Source organism: Vombatus ursinus, unplaced genomic scaffold (genome assembly GCF_900497805.2).
Source record: "Vombatus ursinus unplaced genomic scaffold, bare-nosed wombat genome assembly UNPS02014784.1, whole genome shotgun sequence".
In the NCBI taxonomy this organism is placed as follows: Eukaryota; Metazoa; Chordata; class Mammalia; order Diprotodontia; family Vombatidae; genus Vombatus; species Vombatus ursinus.
Window position 1 is genome coordinate 16,491,989 of NW_020954562.1, and position 17,756 is coordinate 16,509,744.

The following is a 17,756-nucleotide window of genomic DNA, read 5'->3' on the forward strand; positions in this document are numbered from 1 at the left end:
ATATATAAAATATACACACATATACACATACCTTCATATATGTAGATATGTGCATGTATGCATATATACATATATATGTAAAACCATACTATGGATACTTCTATTTATCAGTTCTTTTTCTGGGGTGAATAGCATCTTCCTTCATCGGTCCTTTGTAGTTTATTTGAGTATTTGTAATACTCAGAATAACTTACTCATTTATAGTTATTCTTCAAACAATATTGCTGTTACTGTATACAATGTTCTGTTGGTTCTGCTCATTTCATTCTTCGTTATTTCATGAAAATCTTTTCGTTTTTTTTCTAAAATAAACCTGCTCATAATTTCTTACAGTACAATGGAATTCCATAGCATCATCCTTTGCATGTAGGAAATGTTGAATAAATGTTTGTGAAAATGTTGTAGAAAGATCCATCTCCCAGCAAAGCAAACCCTCTAAAGAAGGAGCAGGACTCATAAAATATGAGTCAATTATGTGAGTGTGCATGTGTGTGTGTATGTGTGCATGAGTGTTTTTAATAAATGTCCAACATTACTCATAATCTCTCCTAAGGTTTTCCAAAAAGATGTGGCAATTCTCAGGATGTCTCATTGCATGTTGCCTCCCGGTCTGCATATAGGACATTCCATCTCCCACATATGGGCCTTTATGTAGGTGGCTGTCCAAGTCTAACATGTACTTTCCCCTTGTCAAATACTTAGGTTACTTTAATACCACCTCTAACACAAAACCTTTGCTAATTTTTTGTCCTCCTCTCTTCCTTATGAAGTTACTTTGTCTTATTCTTATATGCTTCATATTTTCTTATTTGTATTCATTAAGTGACAATCACTAGTAGAATGTACACTTATTGTTTTATTTTTGTCTTCATATGCTCTGTACTTAACAAAGTATCTTACACATGGTAGGAACTTAAGAAATGTTCATATTGTAGGTTAAATGAATTAATAAATTAAAAAATTAAGTACTTACTAGGTGCCAAACTCAATGTTGATCACTGTGGTTACAAATACAAAAGTCAGATAGTCCCTGCCCACAAGGAGTTTACATTCCAATGAGTGAAACAACACACATAGAAGAATGGTAGCCAGGGAGATATGTTTTGGTTTGGAGAGTCAGAAGGATGGTGAGTGGAGTTGATTGATAGGGGAGTTGATTGGTATGTCCTTTCAAATAGCAACGGTGGTAGTGATTTGATGACCACAGTAAGAGTGGAAGGGGTGGGGTATACATGGTGGCTGTGCACATGACAAGAAGTTGACTGGGGCAAGTAGCTGGATAAGGTGTGAAGCTAATTTCGTCTGGGGCTATCTACGAATAGAAAGTGACCTGAGTTTGCACTCATACACTCACCAATTAGGGTAAGTCAGGCTCCAGAGTTTGAGTTCCAAAGTTGAGTGGATTAAGTCCCCCAAGGCATGGCCTCTAGAGTTCCAAGAGTGGCAAGGACAGAATGTAGGCCAAATGGCAGGAAGCTGATTGGGGATATATAGCTAGATGGGAAAACATTTGCTCCCTTCTCCTCTCCTAATCTATTTGCTAACCAATTGATAGCTGTAATGTGTCTGGCTTTTTAATAAACAGACTGACCATAAGTCAAAAAGAGAGGAAGGTTAAATTTTAGAAGAGTCTTTTCATGAAAAGAACATGAAACTGCCTCCTGGGATTTAATTTTGTCTCTTCTCCTTAGTTAGCTTTAAGCTTTCAAATATAAATTTATCCTCTGAAAGGAAATGTAAATTTAGATATCTTACAGACTCATAAATGGAACAATGGAATTTCCTCAGCTCTTGAGGGTTCGTCTCTCCATCCATTGATCACTAACTTTTCTCTTGTAATTAGCAATTGGAGCCTTTCATTAATTCTTCTGTCAATGATTGGATTTCATAGATGCATAGAATGTGAAAGAAGAAAAGAACTTAACCACCCTCTAATTTTCTAGACAAATCAGGAAACTGAGGCTCAAAGAATTGCCCACAGACCTAGTTAATAACAGATTTTATTCTTGCCATCATAGTACATTCAATTTAACCTCATAATTTAAATTTCACATAGTGGTTAGCTGAAAAGTTTCTTAGAGAATCAACTATTCTTACTCCCCCCCCATCTTTTATAGATGAGGAAACTGAGGGAGGGAAATTGACTTGTCTAAATTTGGTGGCAAAGTCTAGACCAGAATCTAAAATTCTTTTGGCCCCCAGTGCAATGTACTTCCCTTTATATTGAGCTGATTAAATCTGTTTGTCATTTTCAGGTCCTATTTTCATTTGAAATATTTCAATACTTTGATTAGTCCATGAATTTGTGACTGGTCACTCTATCTAGTATTACAGTTTTTAACCTGTCCACATCTTATCATCATATGCAAATCTGGTTCTTATCTATCCAAAAATCTTTCTTGGAGGATTTACCAGATCTATTGATTGCCTTGCTCTGTGTCTCTCAGACGAAGATACCCCAAAACAATGTAACATTTAGGGTGTCTGTCCTTGGCTCTTACTGCATGACAAGTCTTTTCCCAATCACATGTATTTTATTGCTTCATTGGTAATGTGCTTCAGCCTCCTTCCACCCACTGTGAAGCTTTCCACTCTATTTTTTTTTTTTTTTTTTGCTTTTTGGTGAGGCAGTTAGGGTTAAGTGACTGGCCCAGGGCCACCCAGCTAGGAAGTATCAAGTGTCTGAGGCCAGATTTGACCTCAAATCCTCCTGACTCCAAGGCCAGAGCTCTATCCACTGCAACACCTAGCTGCCCCAACTCTGTTGTCTTTAAGTCATCTGCAATTGCAATTCTGAGATCACAATATTTCATGATTTGCAATCAGAAAGCATCACTAGGAAAATGCCAATATTAACGAGATCACCTTTGGTGATTGGAAACAACTTGGGACCATTAAATCTTCATCTAAAATATTATTTCTTTAATACCCACTTTGTAATGAAGGTGAATACAAATACATCAGCCCCATCAGACTTTTTGAAAAAGAGGAAATCCATATTCCATTTTCTCTTGACTTTAGATGAAAGTAGAAATGGAAGTGACATTTTGGAAGCACACAAGCAACAGTGGTTCACTTAAGGATTATTACAACCCTTTGTAAGTTAACTAATTTTCTAAACATTAGCAAGTACTCCTTAGATGTATTCATGTGAAAACGGTAGCAAATCTTTTTTTGTTATCTGCCCACACTTCCGTTATTGCTACAGAGCTTAATTACTCTCCATTCCCCTTGTGTACAGCCAATGATCATTTCAGAGGGATAAAATGAATAATTTAAGTAGCAGAAGAAAAAGAGCAGATTCTGATACTGGGTTCTATTCCCTTTCCCATATTGATTGAAAGCAATTTACTTTCTTTTAACTTCCTGGTTTTAACTTTATTAATTTGCTTTTCCCCTGTTAATGTCATTCTGCAGTCATTCATCATAATGTGGAGAAACCTCAGGTTGTTAAAAGCTATGCCAGTGGAATGCAAACTTTGAAAGGTTCTCTTGCTGTTCATTTTCAATCATGTCCTACTCTTTGTGAGCCCATGAACCATGATGTCCATTTTTTTCTGTTTGTGTTTTTTTTTGGCAAAGATACTGGAGTGGCTTGTCTTTTCCTTCTCCAGTAGATTAAGGCAAACAGGTTAAGTGACTTGCCCACAGTCACAGAGCCAGTAAGTGTCCAAGGTTGGATTTGAACTCAGGTCTTCTTGACTTCAGGCCCAACACTGTATCCATTGAGTCATCTAGCTGTTTCTTTTGAAGCATCTTACCAAACTAGAAAATATGCAATGGAAGCCCAGAGAAAGACTCTCTATGATCCAAGAAACAGCTTAGCTAAATGCAGAAAGCCTTGTTACCAGAAGCTTGACCCACAAATAAATATTTCTTTTTTGGCCATAGTAGTTAAGAAAGACTGAATGATAAGGCTTGGAGAAGCTGAATCAGAGTGGGGAATGCTTCCACTGAATAAACTATGGGTCAGTGCAGCATTGAAGGTTCTAATAAGGTTCTAAAACCATTCCAGACCTTATCTTGAGATATTGATGGTGGACTTTTCCATTCTCCTGGGAAAGTATTGACTACCTTTTTTCAGGAAAACAAAGTAAAGCATCAGATATCTCCAAGAAAGCCCTAGAAATCTGCTAAGCAAACATTTCCCAGTAAATATTAATGTTTCTGTCTCAAGATATCCACAGTTGTCTTGAGGCCAAGCCCTCCCTACCAAAACCTGTAGGCAATAACTTTGAATCTCTGTTTAATCTCCCCTACCTCAGAAGCTGCTAGCAGGCAGCAGATAAATATAGGAAGAGCCCAATCTTCTAGAATGGTGTTTATTACAATTGGCCTGTTGTAATTAGGTTTAGAGTTGATTGTTTTACAAGGAGGTAGGTGAAACCTCTTTTTGGAGGAGCAGGGTAGGTTACAGAAGTCTGTCATGGACTCCTAAAAGGTGCCTTTTCTTGAGTATCTTTTTATCTCCTTAGGTTTGTGGGTCTTTGGGGAAGTCTTTAACTGGACCATGTGGAAAGATAGTACATAGACACAGAGAAAATAATAACAATAACAATACACTTTAAAGTTTCAAAGCATTTTACTTATAGTATCTCTTTTGATGCTCACAACAATCCTATGAGATGGGTATTATTGTTATCTCCATTTTACAGATGAAGAAATACAAGAAGGTCATTTGATTGTCAAGTGTCTTTAAAATTTATTTAGTATTTTATTTTCCCCAGTTATATTTAAAAACAATTTTAAACATTTGTTTTTAAACTTTAAGTTCCAAATTCTCTGCCTTCCTTCCCTCCTCCCCTCAGCCTCCCTCATTAAGGAGGCAAACAGTTCAATATAGGTTATACATGTGTAGTCATGGAAGAGATTTTCATAGCAGTCATGTTGTGAGAGAAAACATAGACAAAAAAAACTCAAGAAAAATAAAGAAAGTTTTAAAAAAAGTATGCTTCCATCTGTATTCAGACACCATCAGTTTTTGTCTCTGGGGATGGATAGCATTTTTCATCATAAATCCTTCAGAGTTGTCTTGGATTGTATTGCTGAGAATAGCTAAGTTGTTCACAGCTGATCATCTTACAATATTGCTGTTATTTGTACAAAATACATTTCACTTAGCATCAGGTCATGTAAATCTTTCCAGGTTTTTCTGAGAGCATCCTGATCATCATTTCTTATAGCACAATAATATTCCATCATAATCACATACCACAATTTGTTCAGCCATTCTCCAACTAATGGGCATTCCTTCAATGTCTAATTCTTTGCCAGAATAAAAGAGCTGCTACAGATATTTTTGTGCATATAGGTCCCGTTTCTTTTTTTTTTAACCTTTTTATTGGATACAGACCTGGTAATGGTATTATTAGGTCAAAGGATATACATGGTTTTATAGCCTTTGGGGCATAGTTCCAAATTGCTCTACTTAATGGTTGAATCAGTTTATAACTCCACCAACAGTGTAATAATGTCTCATTTTTTCCACACCCCTTCCAGCATTTGTCAATTTCTTTTCTGTCCTATTAGCCAATCTAAAAGGTGTGAAGTAGTACTTTGGAAATGCTTTAATTTTAATTTCTCCAATCAATAGTGAGTTCGAGCATTTTTTCATATGGCTATAGATAGCTTTTATTACTTCATGTGAAAACTATTCATATCTTTGAATGACTTATCAATTGGGGAATGGCTCTTATTTTTATAAATTTGACTCAATTCTCCATATGTTTGAGAAATAAGGTCTTTATGAGAGAAACTTGCTTCAAAATTTTTTCACAGTTACTATTGCTAACTGCGTTTCCCTCCATTGTATTCCCCTCCCTGTTTATTCTGTTTTCTCTCTGCTTTCACCGTCCCTCCTCAAGATTGCTTTGCTTCTGACTACCCCCTCCTCTAATTTTCCCTCCTTTCTATCATCCCTCCTTCTGTCCTGTTATTCTCCTACTTTCCTGTAGGGTAAGAAATTTCTACCCCCAATTGAATTGTATGTTATTCCCTCTTTGAACCAATGCTGATGAGAGTAGAGTTCACTCACCTCCCCCCTCTTCCCTCCCACTATAAAAGATTTTTCTTGCTTCTTTTATATGAGATAGTTTATTCTCTTCTACCTCTCCTTTCCTTTTCTCCCAGTACATTCCTCTCTCACCCCTTAATTTTATTTTTTAGATATCATCCATTCATATTCAACTCACATCTGTGCCCTCTGTCTATATATATACGCTTTCTAACTTTTCTAATAATGAGAAAGTTTTTCTGAGTTATAAGTATCATCTTTCCATGTAGGAATGTAGACAGTTTAACTTTATTAAATTCCTTCTGATTTCCCTTTCTTGTGTATCTTTTTATGCTTCTCTTGAGTCTTGTGTTTGAAAGGCAAAATTTCGGTTCAGCTCTGGTCTTTTCATCAAGAATGCTTGAAAGTCTTCTATTTCATTGAATGTCTATTTTTCCCCTGAAGATTATCCTCAGTTTTGTTGGATAGGTGGTTCTTGGTTGTGATCCTAGCTCTTTTCCCTCTGGAATATCATACCCAAACTCTTAATGTAGAAGCTATTAAATCTTGTGTTATCCTGACTCCACCTGGCTCCACCATAATTGAATTGTTTCTTTCTGGCTGCTTGTTGTATTGTCTTCTTGACCTGGGAGCTCTGGAATTTGTCTATTATATTCCTATGAGTTTTCATTTTGTGTTCTCTTTCAGAGTGATCAGTAGATTCTTTCAATTTCAGTTTTGCCCCCTGGTTCTACAATATTGGGACAGTCTTGAAAGATGATATCTAGGTTCTTTTATGATCATGGTTTTCAGGTAGTCCAATAATTTTAAAATTATCTCTCCTGGATCTAATTTTCAGGTCAGTTGTTTTTCCAATGGAATATTTCACATTTTCTTCTATTTTTTTCTTCTTTTGTTTTTGTTTTATTGTTTCTTGATTTCTCATAAAGTCATTAGCTTCCATTTGCTGAATTCTAAATTTTAAAGAATTATTTTCTTCATTGAGATTTTGCACTTCCTTTTCCATTTGAGCAATTCTACTTTTTAAGGATTTTTTTTTCTTCAGTGAATTTTTGTGCCTTTTTTTCCATTTGGCCAATTCTGCTTTTTAAGGCATTCTTTCTCCTCATTGGCTTTTTTGGACCTCTTTTACTATTTGATCTGGTCTGTTTTTAAGGTGCTATTTTCTTTGGTATTATTTTTTGTATCTCCTTTACCAAGTTGTTGACTCATTTTTCATGATTGTCTTGCATCACTACCTCTCATTTCCCCCCCAATTTTTCCTCTACCTCTCTTACTTGAATTTCAAAATACTTTTGAGGTCCTCTATGTCCTTGAACTAATTCATATTTTTCTTTGAGGTTTTGGATGTTGGAGCTTTGACTTGGTTGTTTTCTTCTGACTGTGTGTTTTGATCTTCCTTGTCACCATAACAACTTTCTATTGTCAGAATTTTTTTCTGTTTTTTGCCCATTTCCCCTGCCTATTTCTTGACTTTTAACTCTTTGTTAAAATAGGGCTCTGCTTTTAGAGTGGAGAGTGCACTGGTTCAAGCTTCAGTGGTTTTGTGCAGCTGTTTTCAGAGACACTTCTTGGGACCTGTAAGTTTAGTGGTATGATCTAATGTGGTATAATCTAAGGAGATGTGTTTTTATTACTCTCTTGGCCTGTGCTCTGGTCTGTGAGTGACCACAATATTCTTTTCTACCCTGGAACTGTGATGAGGGTCCCTGATCCACTGTGACTGTCAGATCTTGTGTGGTAGTGCTCCTCTTCACCCTGGGATGGCTACCCAGGACTTTGACCAGGATTTGAGTATGGGCAAAGCAACAGAGTTCTGCCTCAGTGCTAGCAAAGAGACCCTGTAATCTCCTTCTGACCAGTTGTTCAACCCCCTTATTATCTGTTCCGAAAGTAGCTGCTGCTGCTGCTGATTCAGTGGCTCCCAAGGCCTGCTCCTGGTTAGCTGGGGTTAGGTCTGTGCTGGCCTGGCCTGGACTGGATTGTGCTCCACTCTTACCCAGGTACAGTAGACCTTTCCTGCTGACCTTCTAAGTTGTCTTTGGCTGGAAAATTATTTCATCCCATCCTTTTGTGAGTTCTGCCGCTCCAGGAATTGTTTTATTTAAAGGTTTTTGGAGGGGTTTTGGAGAGAGCTTGGTCTAGTTGCTTCCTTTTCTCTGCTATCTTGGCTCCACTCCTCTAAGACTTGAATATCTTTCCTGATGTTTCCCTAACAGTTAACATTTCATTTACCCTTTACTTATAAATTAAAACTAACCATATTTTGGGCCTTCAGACATAGAGCAAATAGCTGATGTTTGATTCATCATTAATATGTTGAAGCTGCATCCTTAAACCACCCTATACACTTTCATAACATTATTATTATTATTGTCATTATTATCTGTTTCATAACAAAATATACTTTATTAAATATTTAATAGTTTTCAAATGACTATTTTTTATATCCTTTTAAATGATCAATTCATAATCTAACAGCATCCAGATTAAAAAGTTTTGTCTAACAGAATTTCTGTTCCAATGGGCTTTCAAATTTCATAATACAAGAGAATTTTGAAATATAATAATAACATAAACAATATCATGTATTTAAATATGAAACAAAACTTCAAATGACACCAATTCAGTCTATTTCCAAATTATCCCATATAAAATCATTAATCTTATTATGTTTGGCACTTTAAATCCACCTTAGAGTTATCAGGGTTGGAACAATTACATTCAATTAAAGAAATAATAATAACAATATGGTGTTTAGCATATGATAGTCACTATGTTAAGCACTTTACAATCATTATATTATTTTGATCCTCCCCAAAACCCTGAAGGTGGATACCATTATTATTTTTCTCTTTACAGATCAGGAAACTGAGGCAAACAGAGATGAGATAATTTGCTTTAGATTACATAACTAAAAACTTTCTGCAACCAGAATGTAACTTGTTTCCTTGCACCATTTTTCAGGATTTTTTTCAACACCTTTATTTCGGAACCTGATATTAGATAAGAGGGATCAGAGGGAGAGAATCTCTGAACTGGGGGGGTCTCATGAGACCAGTTTAAACAATCTTTTCTCTTTTCATGGTCAATGAAGGATTAACAAGAGGTCACTATAAAGTGCAAACCCTCTATCTATTTTTTTTCTTCTACTCTGGGATTACTTCTAATCTCACTGCTTTCCTTTATTGCGCTAAAACAAAATGGCTATAAATCTTCAGGGAAAAAATTATCTGAGTGCCATTTGCTTTTAAAATTTTTATAGAATTTAATTCTCATTTTTCCTTAAAATCAAATCTACAGAGTGGTACCCCAAACTCACTGAGATATTTTAGAAGGGAGTGAGTTCCTGGAATTACCCCAAATCCCAGGAGTTCTCCCTTGTAATCGTAAAATGATTAATCTCCAAACTCCTTAATCTACTATGATTTTTTTTTAGCAGTTCTACAGACTTTTATTATCTGACTTTATTTCTGTAATTCCAATGTGGCCAAGACTGAAATGACAGAAAAAAAAGTATCTTGCAGGTTTTTTTTTCCTCTTTTCTTATAAGCTAATCTCCTGCAGAAAGCCTAAAGTGGGAATAAGTCTTGCTTACTGGAACAATTGCTTTAAGCATAGAAATTCATTAATCCAGCATTCCAAACTCTCTTAGCAGTTTTTCTGGCTGACTGTATTTTCCCTTTTTAGGAATTTATCAAAGTAACAGAATCTACAAACAATACAAGACAAAGATTTTCCTACATTTTACAAAGACACAAACACAGACAAAATGACAAGATGGTCATAGACAGGATAATTTTATCTAAGCTTTTGTTAAAGGAATCCAAGTAACAAAAGACTTCTTGCTTGGTGGTTTCAAGTAGCCATTTATTAAAAACATCCCATTCAGGGTATTTAATTTTCTTTCCAGCTTCATCAAGACATTTCTTAAAGTAATTTATTTTATCCCAATCAAAAGCACCACATGTTGGCCAATAATGTCAAATTATGCCAATTATTAAGAATCTTCCAAGTATCTGGTTCAGGACTAAACATGTATGTCCTGCAGCCTCCTTCTTTGGCTGCTCATTCTTAGTTCCCAAGTTTCCTATATTACAACCAAAAGGGAAATAAACACAAAAGTTACCAGTTCCAAAGTTCATCAAGAAGAGATGGATGAATACTCTCTTCAGTCAAGGCACAAAATTTCAATCCTCGAAGGGAGAAGAGCTCCACTAAAGATGGGATTTTAGGAATGAGAGAAGAAAAAATTACTCGCTGACTCTTCTTGAAGTGTAAATTAAGTGGACCTCAAAGGGCTCCTGTGGTTACTGTACCTTGGGTTGCTCTGGGGGTAGGGCAGGAGGAATTAACTCTTTATGGTTCCACTTCTGACTCCAACTGTCAAACTTTGAAAATAAATGATCAAAGAGACACAGAGGTTATTTTACCAACTGTCAACTCTGAAAATAAAATTAAAAAAATGACAAAATACAATAAAACGAAAGAGTTCACAGAGGTTATAGGCAAAAAGCCTTCTTTATTTCATGGTAAAGGGAAACTAGACAAGTGTGCCAGGATCACTTCTAGGAGAAGACCCAAAGCAGTTACGTTAAGCCTTGATACATGTAATAGAGGCTAGTAGAGGCACAACTGTAGCTTGGGCAATAAGGGCAATACCAACAATGAGGCAAGTTTGATTCACCACAGGGCTTCATGACTGGATTGTGGTTCCTGCAGGTGCTTGTTCAAGCTCAGGAACCACCTGGGACTGGTGTGAAACAATTCTGTGACTTTGTTGGAACAGAGATCATGCAGAGGGTGAGTGCAAAGGATTGTTGTTATGTTAAGCTCAGAACACAGCTTGCTTGCTTGGCCTTAGCTCTGTAAAACAGAGCATCTCCTAAGAGTAAAAAGAGAGGAGTGGAAAAAGAGGGTGATCTTGGACATGGCAATCCTGACACAACATATAAACAAATACGTACAAAACAAGCTATATATTGGATAAATAGGAAATAATTAATAGAGGAAAGGCATTGTAATTAAGAGGGGCTGGGGAAGGCTTCCTGTGGAAGGTGGGATTTTAGTTGGGACTTAAAGGAAGCCAGATAGGTCAGTAGTTAGAATGGAAGAGGAAGGGTGTTCCAGGCATAGAGGACAGTCAAAGAAAATGCCTAGAGCCAAGAGATGGAATGTCTTATTCATGGAACAACCAAGAGGCCAATGTCACTGGATTAAAGAATATGTGTGGGGAGTAAGGTACAAGAATACTGGCAAGGTAGAAGGGGGATAAGTTATGAAGGTCTTTGAATGCCAAACAGAGCATTTTGTATTTTCTCCTGGAGGCAATAGGGAGCCATTGGAATTCATTGAGCAGGAGAGTGACATGATATGACTTATGTTTTAGGAAGATCACTTTAGTGGTTGAATGGAGAATATTGAAGGGATTGCTCTAGATGACCTCTAAAGCCCCTTAAATACTTACAGTGGCTAGAAGATGAAAAAGGGTGCAAACGATCATCTTAGTCCAGTCAGTGGCATATTCTTATGCAGCAGGTTAATACTTATTTTACAAATTTCTCCAAGTAGACCCTTTCAGTATCTCTAATGGTCACTGTTCTCCATTCCTCAGACCTTATATAACCATGCAGATTTTGGACAAATAAAAAATGGAATAGAATTTTTTAAACAATGGGCTCTAGAGAATTCCCCTCTTATGTTGGTATTTCTGACTCAAGTCATGGGGTGCTGATGGTCACTTAGGAGTAGTTTTTTTTTTTAACCAGATCGTAGTCAGATTGATTGTCTTTCACCTTAGAGCATGTCTCATTCCTGGATTTTGTCTCTCTCGTTTTAGAACAGTCAGCATTCCTATTCTCTGCCTTGATTTTTGAGGGCCCTATTTGCTGGGATTCAAAGATCTTATAGTCACTTTTTGACTTAGAGGATGCATGAAAACATTTGTCATCACCACTCCAATGGTATTTCAAACAACTAGGGACTTCAGAGCCTTCAATGCTCACACCATTGACTCAGACCCCCCTGCTTCAACACAATATCACATGGCTGGCATTAATTGATTCATACAAAAATATTCACTCCTAAGTTGCCTTGTGATGGGGAGTCTTCCTAGTCTTTTTTTTTTGCTAGACCACTAATAATAAGTCTTCAATCTACTGCCTGGCCTATGCTTGAAACCTTCCTAGGTCATGGTGAATTCTGTCAATATTTGTGCTTTTCAGGGCAGTGTGCATAGAGCTCCAGCCTTGGAGTCAGGAGGACCTGAGTTCAAATCTGGCCTCATACACTTGACCCTTAACTAGCTGTGTGACCCTGGGCAAGTCACTTAACCCTGATTGCCTCACCAAAAACAAAAACAAAAACAAAACAAAAAACAAACAAAAAAGCAATATTTGTGCTTTTCCAGTAAAAGTTGGTGAATCAAGGGTTATGTCAATGTTATTATGAAGCATTGAAATAGGACTTTTGTGGCATCATTTATCATTAACAAATATTTACTGAGTGCTCACTGCAGCTATTAGATGTCCAAAGTGCTGATTTATAGTTAGAAGCTATAGAGAAACTCTATGTGGAAATGCTTCTAGAATTCTAGAAGTAGCAGGCTTCTGACATTGGTAGACCTGAGAATGGGGAAGGGCTCAGAAAGTATTACCAAAGATTTAGCTGTTACTATTCTTGTGATAAAAAAAAAATGTCATTGTCCAAACATTCTGATGAGGTAGCTAGGTGGCACAGTAAAAAGTGTGCTGGACTTGAACCCAGGAAGATCTGAGTTTAAATCTTGATTTAGATATTTTCTAGCTGTTTGACCATGGGCAAATCATTTAATCTCTCTGCCTCAATTTAGTCATCTGTAAAATGGGGATAATGATAGCACTCTACTTCTTAGGGCTGTTGTGAGGATCAATTGAGAATATCTGTAAAGTGCTTTACAAACCTTAAAATGCTATATAAATGCTCACTATATCTATATAAACCATAATAAGTCATTAATATTATAATTATTATATAATTAATATATGATATATTGTGATAGCTGTGGCAGTTATTATTTCTAATAATATTTTCAGTGCCTATTCCCAAATCATTGTGTGATTATCTTTGTAACTTTTACCATATACTACTAGATTACTTAACCAAATATCTGAAAAATTTCCAGCTCCACAATCATCAAGTGTATCTGTCTCTCCATAACTCCACTAGCATTGAGTTTAATTGCTTTTAATTATTTTCACCAATTAGGAGGTGTCTGAGAGTTGTTTTAGTATATATATTATTTTAATGAAGTTGAGTTTTTTTTAAGTGAGGCAATTGGGGTTAAGTGACTTGCCCAAGGTCACACAGCTAGTAAGAGTCAAGTGTTTGGTCTGAGGCCGAATTTGAAATCAGGTCCCCCTGACTTCAGGGCCGGTGCTATATCCACTGCGCCACCTAGCTGCCCCTGAAGTTGAGTATTTTTAAGAGATTATTCACAATTTGTGTGTCTTTTTGAAAAACATCTTCTTATATCTTAGCACCATACATACTTAGCACTATAGCACCATGAAAAAACATAAATTTAACCAGACAGTGACATTATGGAACAACGTTTGGTTAAGCACTTTCTCTTATGACTCTCTCCTCCCACCAAGAAAGGGAAGGAGCCAATTCTTTCCACACTATATATTTCTCTTCTACTGCATTGCCCCAGGGGCATCACCTTCCTCTTTCTCTGGACCACACCATTCCTTCCCCTAAACCCTGCATTTTTCCTTACCTGTGCCTGTTTGACCTGACTTGATTCTGGTTACAACAATGAACTAATTTAGCTTAGGGACAAATGATACTGGCTTATATGGGTCTCACTACTGTTTTAGAAACTTTTAAAAAAGGTTATTGAGAAAGATTACAATAATAAGATCATCTTATATTTGTAACTTGTGGAACCCTAAGTTAGAAAACATATTACTGTTTTGATCAAAGATTAAATCTCTGATATAGTAAAATTCTGTGCACTTCCAGTTAGCCACTGGCATTTTCTATTAGCTGTCCTCATTGTCATCTTTAGCACAGGATTGCATACAGATATGCATCACAAAGCAGTTATAATTAATCATTGTTATATTCTAAATGAAAAAAACTCAAGAAATTTAAATAGCTTGAAGAAATAATGATAAAAATGAAGTGGAAGTACTTGTTAGCATAGGGGCACTGCGTAGAGAGAGTGGGGAGCAGGGAAGGATGGGGGAATTAGAACTCTTACAGCTTTTCCTCATTTCTTAAAGTAACCGTCCCAACCAGTAGCTCCAATGGAAGTTCACTGTGCCATAGAGGGGAGCTTGGCCTCTGAAGCCAGCCTGCCATACTTAGCCTCTAATCCCGGAACTCAGATTACCAGATACCTGCCAGAACTTGATTTTGTGGTACATGGGTGCTCCTGCTCTTGCTTCAAGAATTCTCCCCTCTCAGTTCCGTCCCCCTCTCTATTTATATCTGTTATTCATTGTCCTTCCCCACTAAGTCACATAACTCAATCTTGTGCTATTCTGTTTCAGGGCAGAAGGGAATGCTATCTCTTTGGGACTAAAAATTCCAAGATTTCCAGTTAGGGTTTTAGAATTTTGTTTCCTCTGTCCTTAAGGAAGTAAGTTTGAACCCTAAATACATTAGTAACTAGGAAACATGATCCCTTCCTTCCTTTTGAAGAATTTCTAACTTAGTTGGGGACATAGAATTTATACATGTAAAATTCCATTAGAACAGTAGTTCTTGAATTTTTTGGTCACAGCTAGGTGGCATAATGGATAGAGTGCTGGGCCTGGAGTCAGGAAGACTTGAGTTCAAATTTGACCTCAGACACTTACTAGCTGTGTGACCCTGGGCAAGACACTTAACTTTGTTTGCCTTCTTTTCCTCATCTGTGAAAATGAACTGGAGAAGGAAATAGCAAACCATTTTAATATCTTTGCCAAGAGATGGGGTCATGAAGAGTTAGACATGACTGAAACAACTAAATGACAACACCCATTTATACTTTTAAAAATTGAGACTCCCAGATTTATAAAAATAAGAGCCATTCTCCAATTGATAAATGATCAAAAGATATGATCAGTTTTCAGATTAAGTAAACAAAGCTATTTATAGCCATGTGAAAAACTACTTGAACTCACTATTGATTGGAGAGATGCAAATTAAAACAATTCTGAGGTACTACCTCATACCTATTAGATTGTCTAATAGGACAGAAAAGGTCAATGATGAATATTAGAGGGGATGTGGGAAAAATGAGACATTAGTGTACTGTTGGTGGAATTGTGAACTGATTCAACTATTCTATAGAGCAATTTCAAACTCAGAGGGCTAAAAGGGCTATAAACCTAGGCATACCCTTTGACTTAGCAACACCACTACTAGGTCTGTATCCAAAAAGAGATGAAAAACAAAAAGGAAAAGGACCTAAACATACAAAAATATTTACTGAGGGCAAGGTATTAGAAATTGAGGGGATAGCCATCAATCTGGGAATGACTAAACAAGTTATGGTATGTGATTGTGATGGAATACTATTGTACTTTAAGAAGTGATGAGAAGAATGCTCTCAGAAAAAGCTGGAAAGACTTGCATAAGCTGATGCAAAGTGAACTGTACTGTGTACAAAGTAGCAGCAATATTGTAAGATGATCAGCTATGGATGACTTAGCTATTCTCAGCAATACAATGATCCAAGACAACTCTGAAGGACTTATGATGAAAAATGCTACCAGAGAAAGAATTGATGGTGTCTGAGTTCAGACTGAAGCATACTTTTTTTAACTTTATTTTTCTTGAGGTTTTTTGTCTATGTTTTCTTTCACAACCGATTATCGATATGTTTTGTATGACTATGCATATATAACCTATATCAAACTGTTTGCCTTCTCAGTGAGGGGGGTGAGGTAGGCAGGGATGGAGGTAGAGAATTTGGAGCTCAAAGTTTTAAAAATGAATGTTAAAAATTGTTTTTACATGTAACTGGAGAAAAATTCTTAAAAAAATAAAAAAAATATTGAGACTCCTCAGAGCTTTGGTTTCTATGGGCTGTAGCTATTTATATTTGCTATATTAGAAATTAAAAGGTATTAGTATTATCATGAAAATAGTTTTGATCTCGTGAACCCCCCCTTGAAAGTGTCTTGGGGACCCTTAGAAGTCTCTGGACTACATTTTGTGAACTATTACATTAAAACAATTACAACATGGCATTGTAATACAATTCAACAAGTGTTCATTGAGTACTTGCTATGTGTAGGACACTTTGCTATGTGCTAGGGACACAAAACAAAACAAAAAACACAGTTCCTGGCCTCTAAAAATTTATATCCTACTTGATAGAAATGACATATTCATAGAAACAGAGATATAAAATAGATACAAAGCAAGTACAATTATAAAATATTTTTGGTGAGGGAACAACAACAAGTTGGATATAAGAGTGATCTAGAAAGGCATCCTGTAGGAAGTGGCTTTACAAAAGTACAAAGTGAATTGTACTTTAAAGGAAGCTTGAGAATCTATGATGCAGAAGAGATGAGGGGAAAACATTCTAGGCATAGGGAATAGCCTAAGCAAAGACAAGGATGCACAAGATGGGATGGATTTAGTCCAATGTAAATGTTGGCCATGGTCTAGGGCTTTCTAAGTTTTGGACTCATCAAGGCTAGGTCTAACATTGGGAGTTGAACCAAAAGGTCAGATTTTCTTTTAGTTTATCCTTGCCCTCATCCAGAGTTTACCCTATGAAATCTCCATATGTACACTTATATGTAAATTTCATAAATATAAATAACAGGATCTCAATACCCCATGTAAGTATAAAGGTAATACATGCATTTCAAATTCAGGATAGCTTGTATTTTAACCCACAAAAATGTAGAATATGCAAAGGACTCACAGGGACCCATGCTCAGGTAAAGAAAGGACATAAAACAGTTATAGTGTTTATCCTCAGAAAGAACTGAATTTTGGTAACATTTTGACATCCCTGTTATACCCTAGAACTTCTTTAAGTTGTGTCTATATGAACCTCACTGTAATAATGAGAAGGAAGACTTTAGGGATGATGCAGATTTTTTTTTCCTTTCATGTATTGGCTTTGCACAATAGATGTAGAGGCTGTGTGAATGATCTTTTTCTTTCCCTGAAAGGCACACTTCTCAGGAAATTCCTTTCCCTCTCTAAAGGAACTGGTCTTTAAATTCTTGATCTTGCAATTATTCTTGAGAAGACCTCCAAGAGGTTCACTGTATGATGAACTTCCTTTCTCTGCTGTAAGGTTGAATATTGGAGTCATGATGCCAAGGAAATAAAAATCTGCTCCCCTCCGCCATCCACACTGGATCCTGGGGGTGAAGAATATTGTCCATGAACTCCCATCTCATATCTCATTGGAAAATATGTCTCCTTCTACCTTGTGCTTCTGCAGGAACTTTATTATTGCCTTGGTTGCTGCAATCTCTTAGGCTAAGTAAGTCCATTTTCAGATGTTTCCAAGTACAAAATAATGTGTTAAATAAATAGGATATGTAAACACCTAGAGTATAAAAGATAAAGTTAAAAGATTAACCTGGAGAAGAGAGGCTTCCTGTGGGAGATGAGTCTGTGTTAGGTCTTGAGAGAGTTGATACAAAGAGTTAGGGGAGAGGAGAAGATATTTCACTGGGGAGAATAATTGGTACAAAAACATGGAGTTGGGAATCAGTTTGACTGTATTTATCATCAAGAA